Consider the following 12,117-nt stretch of genomic DNA (forward strand, 5'->3'; position numbering starts at 1 on the left):
GGGCGTAACAGAACTCCAAGAGATCTCTTCCTAATGTGGACAAATTAGGAGAAAAAAAAGGGGAATTACTACAATCAATCATATTAGTTCAATGTGATTTCTCCAGCTCTATCGTAGGCCCCACTTTCCCTAAGTAGACAGTTTGATAGGTTGTAAAGTTCTCCCTACCCGATCCGAGTGGGTCAGTATTATCGTAGTTGATCGACAAAAGTCTCACTAACCTAACGATCATCGTTCGGTTTTCCTTTACAATGTGGACGGGACAAGCGTGCTAACAATCTCCCAACCTAACATTGGTAGGTTAGACTCAAAGTATAACCGATTGAGACCTAGCACAACAACACTTGATCCATGGCCAATCCTCTCCTAAGAGGTATTCAATGCCCATCAAAAATGAACATTGTATTTCGCTTGAAAAATCTTCCACGATGAAACACAATAAGGGGACACATATTGACTGCTCAAGGACCAACACATGGACACCTCCACCTCATTAATGAAGGTCACCACTTCAACAATTAGGCAATATGCTAGCATAACAATTGATTGAGCCATATCATTAGACATTACGCCACCTTGACAAGTGGTTGAGCTACATAAGTAGATGTTATGCCACATTTTCAAGTGGTCGAGCCATATTAACAAACGCTATACCACCTTGATAGATGGTTGAGTCACATCAACATATATTATGCCACCATAATGAGTGGTTAATCCATTTCAGTGAAGGTTGTTCCACCTCAATTGCCATCTTAGTAGGTGGTTATGCCTCCCTATAACTACCTAACGGCTAAAACTGTCACAAGTGATTAGGTTTAAATACTCTCTTTTTATCCTTTCTCAAGCTCTTCCACATCCTTACTTTCGATATATATCATACAATACTAACTTTGATCATCAGATGGATAAGGGTCAGGCAACCTCGATATCAAATTTTTATGAGATTTCGGATAATACAGTAAGTGATCAATCAAAATCTAAATTTATTACGCCTTATTCCTTCTCTGACCATTCTTAGCTTCTCAGGATCACACGCATTGTCCATCATCGAGCCCAAATCGAGTTGGGTCGTTCCTCCCTCTTGTCATAAGACAACCAACCTTGAGTTAGTAAATTTCATGCTAAAAAAAACGCATACGCCATGGCCAATAAAAAATTTTAATTTTAGAGTATTATTATATAAATAATATATTAAAATTTTTAATCTATTGAAAACAACAATCATTATACTTTTTATTTACAAAATGAACTTAGTTGGTTTTGGCTTAATGGGATATACAAAAATTTAATTTTAAAAATATCAAATTAAGTTATATTTTAATCAAACTATAAAATAATTGAGGAATTATTATTTATTTAAGAAATATATCGATCTATTAGCTCATTCGAGGTGAGATACAAAATTAATAACTAAATAAATAAAATATTGTAAAAATAATGATATTAAAACATAGACATCGAGTAGTCTATATTAATATTTTATTAATAAGTATATCGTAATAATAAAAATATATTGGCCTATTAGCTCAGTTGGTTAGAGCGTCGTGCTAATAACGCGAAGGTCGCAGGTTCGAAACCTGCATGGGCCATTAGTTATAATTTTTATTTTATTAATATAATAATATACATTTTAATAAATATAGTTTGGTAAAACAAAATATCTTATTAACAATGTAACTCGGTGTTAAACGATCACAGTTGGTGAAGCTTCGAATCTGCTTGATTACAGAATATTTGTATTAATATTTTAAAAGTTATAAATAAACTTAATAGATAAAGAATAAATAAATAAAAATATAGATTCGGACAATCTTACCCATTGATCCAAACATCAACTGTGAATGTCGAAGCTTCGAATCTGCTTGATAAAATCCAAACAGCTTTTTTTTCTTCAAATTAAAATACAATAAAAATATAAATAAACTTTATATATTAAAAATAAAAAAATCTACAAACAAATAAATAATCTAGATTCATACGATCTTAATCATTAATCAAAACATCTTCTTCAGAACCTTTTATTTTTTTTCAAACTAAAATATAATAAAAATCATCCACTTGTCAAGTTTCCATTGCATTGACAATTTCATCCTATCATCAATTATAAACCATAAATTTTCTATCACAGAAAAAAAAAATAAAGTTCCCTTTTATTTACTTCACATTAGCAACAAATGCAACACGAATCTGAACGCGAAACACCTTTAATCACGTGGCTCTTAAAGAACGATATTAAAAATTATAGATAAACTTATTATATCGAAAATATGAAAACATATAAATAAATAATCTAGATTCCTCTTAATCATTAATCATAAAATATTCTTAAGATTAAAATATAATAAAAATCCACATTTCATGTTTCCATTTAAATTTTCTATTACAAAAAAAAAAAAGAAATTTACCTTTTATTTGCTTCATATTTGCAACCAATCCAACACGAATCAGAACACAGTGGCACCTTTAATCACGAGAATCTTAAACGCAAGATATGGATGGATCCATTAGCTCTTGGGTTTGATCGGCCGGGCTTCGAACCCTCCCCTCCTTCCTCGTCTCCAGCGAGCAGGGCATGTAGGTTCGCATAATCCTATCCCACATCACAAAGAAGGGCTGCGAGAAGTTGTACTTGCTGCCGTTAAGCTGGTGGTGGACGTCATAGTCGGCGCTGTTGTTGCTGAACAACGCATGCAGCAGGTTGCCCGGGAGCCACAGCCCGCAGTGGTCGTCCACCGTCTTCACGGTGGCAGAGGAGAAGAAGAAGGCGCCCGTCCGCGGCGTCATGCCGGAGACGACGAAGGCGGCCCGCAGTGGTCGTCCATCGTCTTCACGGTGGCGAAGGAGAAGAAGAAGAAGCCCGTCCACGGCGTCATGCCGGAGACGAAGAAGGCGAGCGCGCCGCCAACGGTGTCGAGTAGCAGATCCTCCAGTGGATGGTTGTACCGCGCGCCGAAGGCGTAGGGGACGACCAGCGTGTGGTGCTTCGACTGCACGTGCTTGTACACGGACTTGTTCGCGTGCATGTACGTCTGCATGAAGCACTGCCATGTGTCGAGCACCAACATAGCCGCCAAGAACTGGGCGGCGATCACCACCGGCGACGGCTGTGGCTTCGCTATCCCGCTCTCGTCGCTCACAACATGCAAATTAATGTATCACCTATTTCATAAGCTCAAGTCGTAACCAATGGTATTAAGATTGACCTGGAGCTCAACTAAAATTGAGCTAGAGGATATGTCATGTGGACTCAACGTCATATTAGGCCTCTTATGTACTATTCTGGCTAGGTGATTTGGACTATATTGATGCCCGATATGTGAAGTAATTTGGAGTATATTGATGCTCAATGAAGACATCATGAGGGAGATAGTTGAAACAAAAGAATTACTACCTATGGATCGGACAATAGGATGAATCAGTCTAAGCCAAGATTCACATTGTTATTACCTTATTTTTGGCACCTTCATCGAAATATTATAAACATTTTTAAAAATATTATAATTGAGATAAATTGACTTCAAACTTAATAAAATTATACAATAATATAATTTTAAATAAATATCAATATTGATTTAGGAACAAAAATAATTAAATAAGAAGATTTTTATATCAGTTATAATGTTTTTATATGAATTAGACTAGTTCAACTATGGTCCATTGAACGAGAGTTGTGTATTAGCCGGTTAGAGATATAGTGGGAAATATGAAGAAAGAAAATATAAAAACGAGGGACAATGGTTTACTATAAGAATCCGCATATCAATTATATCATTATCCTAGTTTGGTGATATGAAAATTGATTATAAAGATCATATGAACATGATGATTTGGTGATACATGAAAGATGATGGAAGACGATCGATAATTTGGGATACGAATCGGTGAAGGGATTATTACTTAATAGTGGAAACAACAATTTAGACCCCTCCCTTACTATAATTACGAAAATACCCCTAGGAATTTAGAAATTCCCTATATGTCCTTGTTTTCAGAAAATATAATTAATTAAAAAGTTTAGTTGATTATTATTTTTTATTATTCTCTAGTAGTCCTACATGATAATGATTTATATATATATATATAATGTTTGATGTGTGGACGGATGATCATGGACCGTGTGATGTGTGTACTTGTGATTATTATTATTGGGGTCTACGAGCCTCCATTATATTTCTCATCTATTGTCGGGTCCGTATGCTTATGATTAAGTTGTAATCACATGAGAAGGCACAACGGGAGCATGGATGCAATCGTGGGACCCACGAGACGGATGATCGCGATGCATAAAGATGCATCGAGATGTCAATGGAACCGACGAAGATGAGATGGACGATCATAGGGCATCGAGATGCACCGTTGCACACATAGATTTTGATGTGAGTGATTAGGCCTACTAGCTCGGGCCTGATCACATTAGGTTGTGGTCCAAGATCATCTGGTGTGATTGCTTATACACATACTACATATGTATATATATTTATATGCGATGTAGATATATATTAAATATGTATACGTGTGACATGTCATATTAGGAGATCGAATCATAGAAACATCTCTCTCTCGATAATATTAAGTCCGTAAACGTGAGGCAATTAGATTGACCCACGTGGCCTTCCATCGTTATATGTAGGAACCGATTCCCGGTGTATGTTGAGTTGGTCGAGTCCCTTGAGACTCACTTATATCGCGATTCGCTATCTTGCTTACGACATAGAGATGCCACCAGTGACCTGAGGACATGGTATGCTTGGTCGAGTCCCTCGAGGGTATATCATCAAATCATATTCATCTTGTAAAGAAGGTGTTGACTTAACCGAACATCATGGTTGGTCGAGTCCCTCGAGACCATGGTGATTAGGAGGCTAAACAGGACGGGAATCACAAGGAGTTGTGATCGACAAGAGTTGCCTACCTTTTGAGATTAGTGTGATTGGTCTAGTTCCTTGAGGTTACACTAAGACGCTGATTGGATCCTGATCCCCACTAGAAGTCTGTCGGAGACTTCCGTTTCATGTGCTGAGGGTGTCGTATGACACACTAGTAAAATAGTGGAAGCATATTAAGATAGAAGTCCATATCTTGATTGTTTATTTCTTGTAAAATCTGCATGTTATTTATTTTTACTATATCTTTATTTTCAGAAAATATCGATTTCAAATCCCTTACGTGGCATACTTGATGTCAACCGCCTCATTGGTCTAAATTATATAGATTGGCTCCGCAACTTGAGAATTGTTCTCATTGCGGAGAAAATCGCGTACGTCCTTGATACAGTGATGCCTACGCCCGAGGAAGGGGTAAGTGAGGATGAGATCGCTCGCTACGTGAAGTACATTGATGACTCCACTCTTGCTCAGTGCTACATATTGGGCTCTATGACTCTTGAGTTACAGAGACAAAATGAAAAGATGGATGCCAAATCCATTCTCCTACATGTCCACAAATTGTTTGAGAAACAGGGAAGGACCAGCGATATGAGATATCCAAGAGCCTCTTCCACGCTAAGATAACTGAAGGGACACTAGTTCAGACCTATGTCTTAAAGATGATCGAGTGGATAGAGAAACTCATAAGACTAAGAATGGTCCTAGAGGATAACTTATGTGTGGACATTATGCTTCAATCCTACTAGATTCCTTTTCACAGTTTATAATGAATTTTAATATGAACAAGCTTGAGGTGACTCTCCCAAAGCTCTTCAATATGTTGAGGGAGGCAGAGAGTACTATTAAGAAAGAGAAGCCAGTTCTCTTCACTGGTGAGACCAGAAAGAAAAGGAAAGCAGAAAAGTCCCTTAAGAAGGGTAAGGGCAAGGGCAGACCAGGTAAAGCAAAGGTTGCTAAGAAAGACCCGGCAAAGGACAACGGCCAATGCTTCCACTGTTGCAAAGATGGGCACTAGAAGAGGAACTGCAAAGAGTACTTTGAAGAGAGGGCGAAATAGAAGCTTGGAGAAGCTTCAGGTATATTCACGATCAGTCTCCATTTGTCAGACTCTTATGATAACACATGGGTATTGAATACCGGTAGTGCTTATCATATATGCAATTCGTTGTAGGTTCTAGCCAGGCCTAGGAGACTAGAGAGAGACGAGATGGACCTCAAGATGGGCAATAAAGCAAAAGTTGATATAATAGTTGTTGGCGAGATCACCCTACATCTGCCTGATAGAGTTTTCATTGCATTGGATGCATGTTATTTTGTTACTTCAATTATCAAAAACATTATCTCCATTTCATGTTTAACAATTAGTGGATATAAATTAGTTTTTGAGAACAATGGTTGTTCGATATTATTAGATGATGAAATCATCATGAAAGGAATATTGCATAATGGTTTCTTTATGTTAGACACTACTCCACATATCATGAATGTAAGTATATCTAAGCGGAAATGAGATGAGGTGAATAGTACTTACTTATGTCATTGTAGGCTAGGTCACATCCATGAGGGAAGGATTCAAAAGTTAATAAATGATAGATACCTAGATCCATTCGACTATGAGTCATATGAAACTTGCGAGCCTTACCTTCGTGGAAAATTGACCAACTCTCTATTTTGTGGAACTGGAGAGAGAACCACTGAGCTACTGGAACTCGTACATAGTGACGTATGTGGACCCATGTCAATTAATGCCATTGGTAGTTACTCCTACTTCATTATTTTTACTGATGATTTCTCAAGGTATGGATATGTGTACTTAATGAAGTACAAGTCCGATGTCTTTGAAAAATTCAGAGAGCATAAGAAAGAAGTGGAGAACCAGACTGGAAAGAGTATCCATACTCTTCGATCAGATCGAGGAGGTGAGTACTTAAGTACAGAGTTTACTTAGTTTCTCGATGACCATGGGATATTATCCCAATGGACACCTCCTTATACACCTCAGCTCAATGGTGTCTCTGAAAGGAGAAATTGTATGCTATTAGACATGATACGGTCCATGATGAGTTTCGCTGACCTACCCATCTCATTCTAGGGATATGCCATAGAGACTACAGCTTACCTTCTGAACAGGATTTCAACTAAGTCGGTAGTGTCTACACTATATGAGATATGAAAAGGGAAGAAGCTCAATCTTAAAGTTGTTAAGATTTGGGGCTGCCCTGTCCACGTTAAAAGACACAACCCAATTAAGTTAGAATCGAGGATAGAGCGGTGCAAATTTGTAAGATACCCCAAGGAAACTTGTGGGTATTATTTCTATCATCTCGAGGACCAAAAGGTCTTTCTAGCCAAGAGAGCAGTATTCCTTGAGAAGGGAACACATTTTTGGCGGAGATAGTGGGAGCATGATAGAGCTGAGCGAGGTTAGAGAACCAAGCTCAAGCACCACTCTACAGCCCGAGTCTGTTCAGGTACCTAACACACAAGTTTCAACTTTACATATGTCTGGCAGAGTATCTCATCCTCCTGAGAGATATGTGGGATATATTAGAGGAGAAGATGTTGAGGACATTGATCCTCAAACCCACGAGGAGGCTATTATGAGTATAGACTTTGGGAAATGACAAGAAGCTATGAATTCTGAGATGGATTCTATGTACTCCAACAAGGTTTGGAACCTAGTTGATGCACCCGATGGTATTGTACCCATCGGTTGTAAATCGATCTTTAAGAAAAAGATCGGAGTAGGTGGAAAGGTAGAGACCTATAAAGCAAGGCTAGTTGCTAAAGGGTATCGTCAAAGACAATGTGTTGACTATGATGAAACCTTATCACCCATAGCAATGCTAAAATCTATCCGAATTCTATTGGCCATTACAATACACTATGATTTTGAGATCTAGCAAATGGATGTGAAAACTGCATTCCTCAATGGGAACCTCGAGGAGGTGTATATGACACAACCTTAGAGATTCGTGTCCAAGAAACTGCCCAAATAAGGTGTGCAGATTGTTTAGATCTATTTATGGACTAAAGAAAGCTTCTCGAAGTTAGAATATAAGATTTGATGAGGCAATCAGATCTTATGACTTCGTTAAAAATAAAGATGAGTCTTGTGTGTATAGGAAGGTAAGTGGGAGCGTTATCACCTTTTTGGTATTATATGTGGATAACATCCTGATTATTGGGAATGAGATAGGAATGTTATCGCTAGTAAAGGCATGGTTATCTAGATACTTCTCCATGAAGGACTTAGTGTTAGGATCAAGAGCACTAAGAGGGGGGGGTGAATTAGTACAGTAGAAAACCTTTTTCGATTAAAAAAAAAAACTGTGTTCGTTCGATAAAAGTGATTTCAGTAAGAAAGCCGATTCGTAAATCACTTTAACTTTTGAATAAGCGAGATGCAGCAAAGATATAAATGCAGTTTGCAGTTATGGTTCAAATCAGATAGTAGGCGCAAACTGAAATATGATATTCGTACGAAAAAACTGATTTACGTCTAAATGCTGATTCATAAATCATTTGATTAAGCGAGATGCAGTTAAAGCAAAGATATAAAGGTAGTTTACAGTTATGATAGAAATCAAAACGTAAATGCAAATTGAAATATGATGATCGTACGATAAAACTGATTTACGTCTAAACGCCGATTCGGAAAGTGTAAAGCTTGAAACCCAATCGTATATGCACAGAAAGCAGTAAGCTTTTGAGGAGGTTTGCAGTAAACATAAGATGCTCAAAGTAAATGCAAACCGAGATTTAGAGTGGTTTGGTCAATCTTGACCTACTCCACTTTTGTCTTCCTCCACCAACGAGGTCACTGACGTCAACTAGAGGCCTTCCTTCGATAGGCAAAGGCCAACCACCCTTTTACAGTTTCACTCCTTTTGACGGGCTTAGGAGACAACCCTTACAGAATTTCCTTTCCTCTCTTAACATATTAGGACTTGGAAGAAAAGAGGAAGAAGAACTTTCAACTCATACAACACTTTTGAGCTCACAAAATCATAATGTAAAATCAGAATTTTGGTGGTTTCTGGGTGCACTATCAGCACTGAAAGGGTGGGGTATTTATAGGCCCCAACCCAGTTTGAATTTGGAGCTCAAAACTGTCAATTCCCGGAATTCCGGGATCTGGCGGTTGCACCGCCTGACTGGGGCGGTTGCACCGCTTGGCAGAGCTCGAAGACTGAGCCTCTGGGCGGTGCCACCTCCTGTTAAGGGCAGTTGCACCTCCTGTCAGAGCTCGAAGACTGAGCTCAAGCGGTGCCACCGCCTGACTGAGGCGGTTGCACCTCCTGCCAAAGCTCGAAGATTGAGCTTAAGCAGTGCCACCTCCTATCAGGGGCGGTTTGTTAGAACCCTTGCAGATTCTAAACTTGGGGTTGATCTCTTTAGGGGATCGACCTCCTTGGAGCTCTATAGGGGTTCCTCCCTCCAAGTTGCTACTCAAAGGCTGCAGAAAAGATTCATCTATTGCTTAAGAAAAGAGAAGGAATACATGGCTATTTATAGGGCTTCTAAACCCTAACTCCTAATAGGAATCCTACTTAAGACTCTTACTTCTAACCAACTCCTAATAGGACTCCTACTCAAGACTCCTATTCCTTTACAACTCCTAATTCTTCTATAAGAAAAAACCTCCTACATGAATGCCCCTCTCAATTAGGACTCTCCTAGCTAGAGTCCTAACAAAATGTCCCTCTCAATTAGGACTCTCCTAGCTAGGGTCCTAACAGTTTTACATGAATGTCCCTCTCAATTAGGACTCTCCAAACTAGAGTCCTAACAGACCTGCCCTCTTCAAATCAGCCTTGTCCTCGAGGCTGATGATTCGTGAATTCTGGGAATTTGATCTTCAAGTCGTCATAGTTCTCCCAAGTGGCATCTTCTATTGGTAGGTTCGCCCACTGTATTAGCACTTCATTAGTGGGTCGTCGTCGTCGAGTCACGATCCGTCGATCAATAATGGCACTTGGCTGGGTCTGGAGTTCTCTTTGGGTAGTCATATTTGGTGGGTGGCTTTGGGCTGTCTCCAAGCACCTATTTAAAACTTTCGTCTGGCTGTTGGTTTGTGGGTGATATGTCGTACTCCTTTTCAATTTAGTACCCTGCATATGGAATAACTTTGTCCAAAATCTGCTCTTGAAGATGCAAGTAGAATTTGTCACAAGCACAATGCATCCCTCGATGCTTCGTCCGATTCTTCGGTGCATCGTCCTCTCCTGTAGTCTATTGCCTAATCGGCCAGTTGACTCGGCAACTCTGATATCCTTGGCACAATACCTGCTCTTCTTAGCCTGATGCCCGAGTCCACGGCCCGAAGCCTTTTGTCGATACGTCGACCGATCCACCGGCCCGACATCCAATCTTCTGACATGCTCCTCCAACACAACATGATTTTTCCTGCTTTAATTGTCTCATCCTGATCGAAGCATCCTGCGTCACTCAAAACGCAGATTAAAACATAAACACATATCAAGTAGTTTCATTATCAAAATACAAGATTCAACAAGAATGAGATCGCAACTATTATAGTGCGGGGTTGACGAGCCTTAACTTCATATCGGATCTCTGGAATAAGCACTTCAATAAATGTATCTAGAAGTTATCATTCCGACCAATCTCTAGCTTGATTTGACAATCTTTTAAACCTACTATAATATTTCAACACAGTAGAAATCTGACAAATTTTGACGAGCTATCCATTTACCTTCATATATGAGTAGATTATGTCATAATCTTGGGGCCCTTTTCTAGTATTTCTAGATCTATGCAACATAGAACTTGAGCTTCTATCTTGTTGAAATTTACTAAGGCTCCCCAGTAAGTCCTTTTTGAAATCATTAAGTATTTTTTACAATCGGTTCTTAATTCTAATTTCCAATGCTTCCATTTGTGTCTTCACTAAGTTATTGGTGGCCATTTCGTAAGACTGCAAATCTGTAATCTCAACTTATGTTTTTGGTATCAAGACTAAGGCATAAATCACTGCCCTACTCGATGTTGTTGTTGTTGTGATGCAATCGGTGGTAGCACTATTGGAATGAAGGGTTGCTGCGAGGATGCGGGGATGTAGCTGTGTTCACTGCATATAAGGCAACGATGCTTGCTGTGGTCGCTGCGTGGAGGGATCGCTACTGCTGAGGGCTGGGAGGCAGCGATGGTGGTGCGGCTGGGGGCAGCGTCGCCAAGGGCCTATCGCTACGGTGGTTGCGATGGCACGGATGGAAGGCAGTGTTGCTCTGTCTCTACCGCACTATGGAAGGAGGCCTTGGTGATGCCGAGTGATTGCGTGCAGTTGAGGACATGATGGTGCCGTTGAAGCGGCCGAGGTTGAGAATAGGAGTCGGTGCGTGTGTTGCCGAGGTTGAAGCGGCTGCACAAGAGCTTGCTGCGTATGCTATTGGAGGGCGGCTACAGTGGCATTGCCGAGGTTGAGGTTGCAGTGGAAAATAAGAATTGATGGTGGCAGGCTAAGCGACGAGTGGCGTCGTCGCTGGTTGGGCAGCAGCGGCGACGGTGGTGGCAACCGACGTTCGCAGTAGCAAGAGGACCGATGACTATTTCGCAACAGCAAGAGGATTGCCATGTTTCGGTCACCAAGGGGGCAGAGCAAGGGGGAGTGGTGGTGGTCGTTCTTGCCCGAGCCAGGGGGAGCGGCGGTTGGGAGGCGAGCGGCGGTCGTCGCACAGTGGCTGGCAGCAGTGGTGGGTCGGTTGGAAGGCAACGGCGCTCGAGGCGTGGCTGCGATCGACGAGGGGCTGCGGCAATAGAGGAAGCTATGTTTCTCCAACCGTTGCAAGGAGGGGCTGCGGCAACGGGCGTCTGCGGTTGCGACCCAAGGGGGCAGCACAATGGCGGACTAGGGCAGCGTGGCAAAGGCACAAGGCCAAATGTGCTCGAGACATGATTAGAAAAAACTCAACCTACATGAAGAGAAATCCACCATGGCAAAGGCACAAGGCCAAATGTGCTCGGGGAAACCTGACTCGAGTGAAGATAAGTCAACCACATTAAATGCATAAGGCTAAATGTGTCTAAGGCACATGAGTCAGGAAAGCCTGATCCATATAAAGAAAAATTCATTATAGTGTAGGCACAAGGCTAAATGTGTCTGAAGTGCATAATTCAAGAAAACCCGGCCCACATAAAGAGAAATTTACAATAATGGAGGCATAAAGCCAAATGTGTTCAAGGTGCATTTATGATCAGAAAGGTAATTGGA

The 12,117-nt window shown here is 40.5% G+C and overlaps 1 non-coding gene and 1 pseudogene across 1 annotated transcript; one reads left to right on the forward strand and one right to left on the reverse strand.

Annotated features, from left to right (window-relative positions):
* The first annotated feature begins 1,515 nt into the window (after window positions 1-1,515).
* TRNAI-AAU (transfer RNA isoleucine (anticodon AAU)) lies at window positions 1,516-1,589 on the forward strand. Its single transcript has one exon. It is a non-coding gene; the product is annotated as a tRNA-Ile (tRNA).
* A 71-nt stretch (window positions 1,590-1,660) lies between these two features.
* On the reverse strand, window positions 1,661-3,257 carry LOC135620390 (sphinganine C4-monooxygenase 1-like; annotated as a pseudogene).
* Window positions 3,258-12,117: the final 8,860 nt, after the last annotated feature.

The sequence above is a fragment of the Musa acuminata genome, chromosome BXJ2-8 (assembly GCF_036884655.1).
Source record: "Musa acuminata AAA Group cultivar baxijiao chromosome BXJ2-8, Cavendish_Baxijiao_AAA, whole genome shotgun sequence".
NCBI classification, from domain to species: Eukaryota; Viridiplantae; Streptophyta; class Magnoliopsida; order Zingiberales; family Musaceae; genus Musa; species Musa acuminata.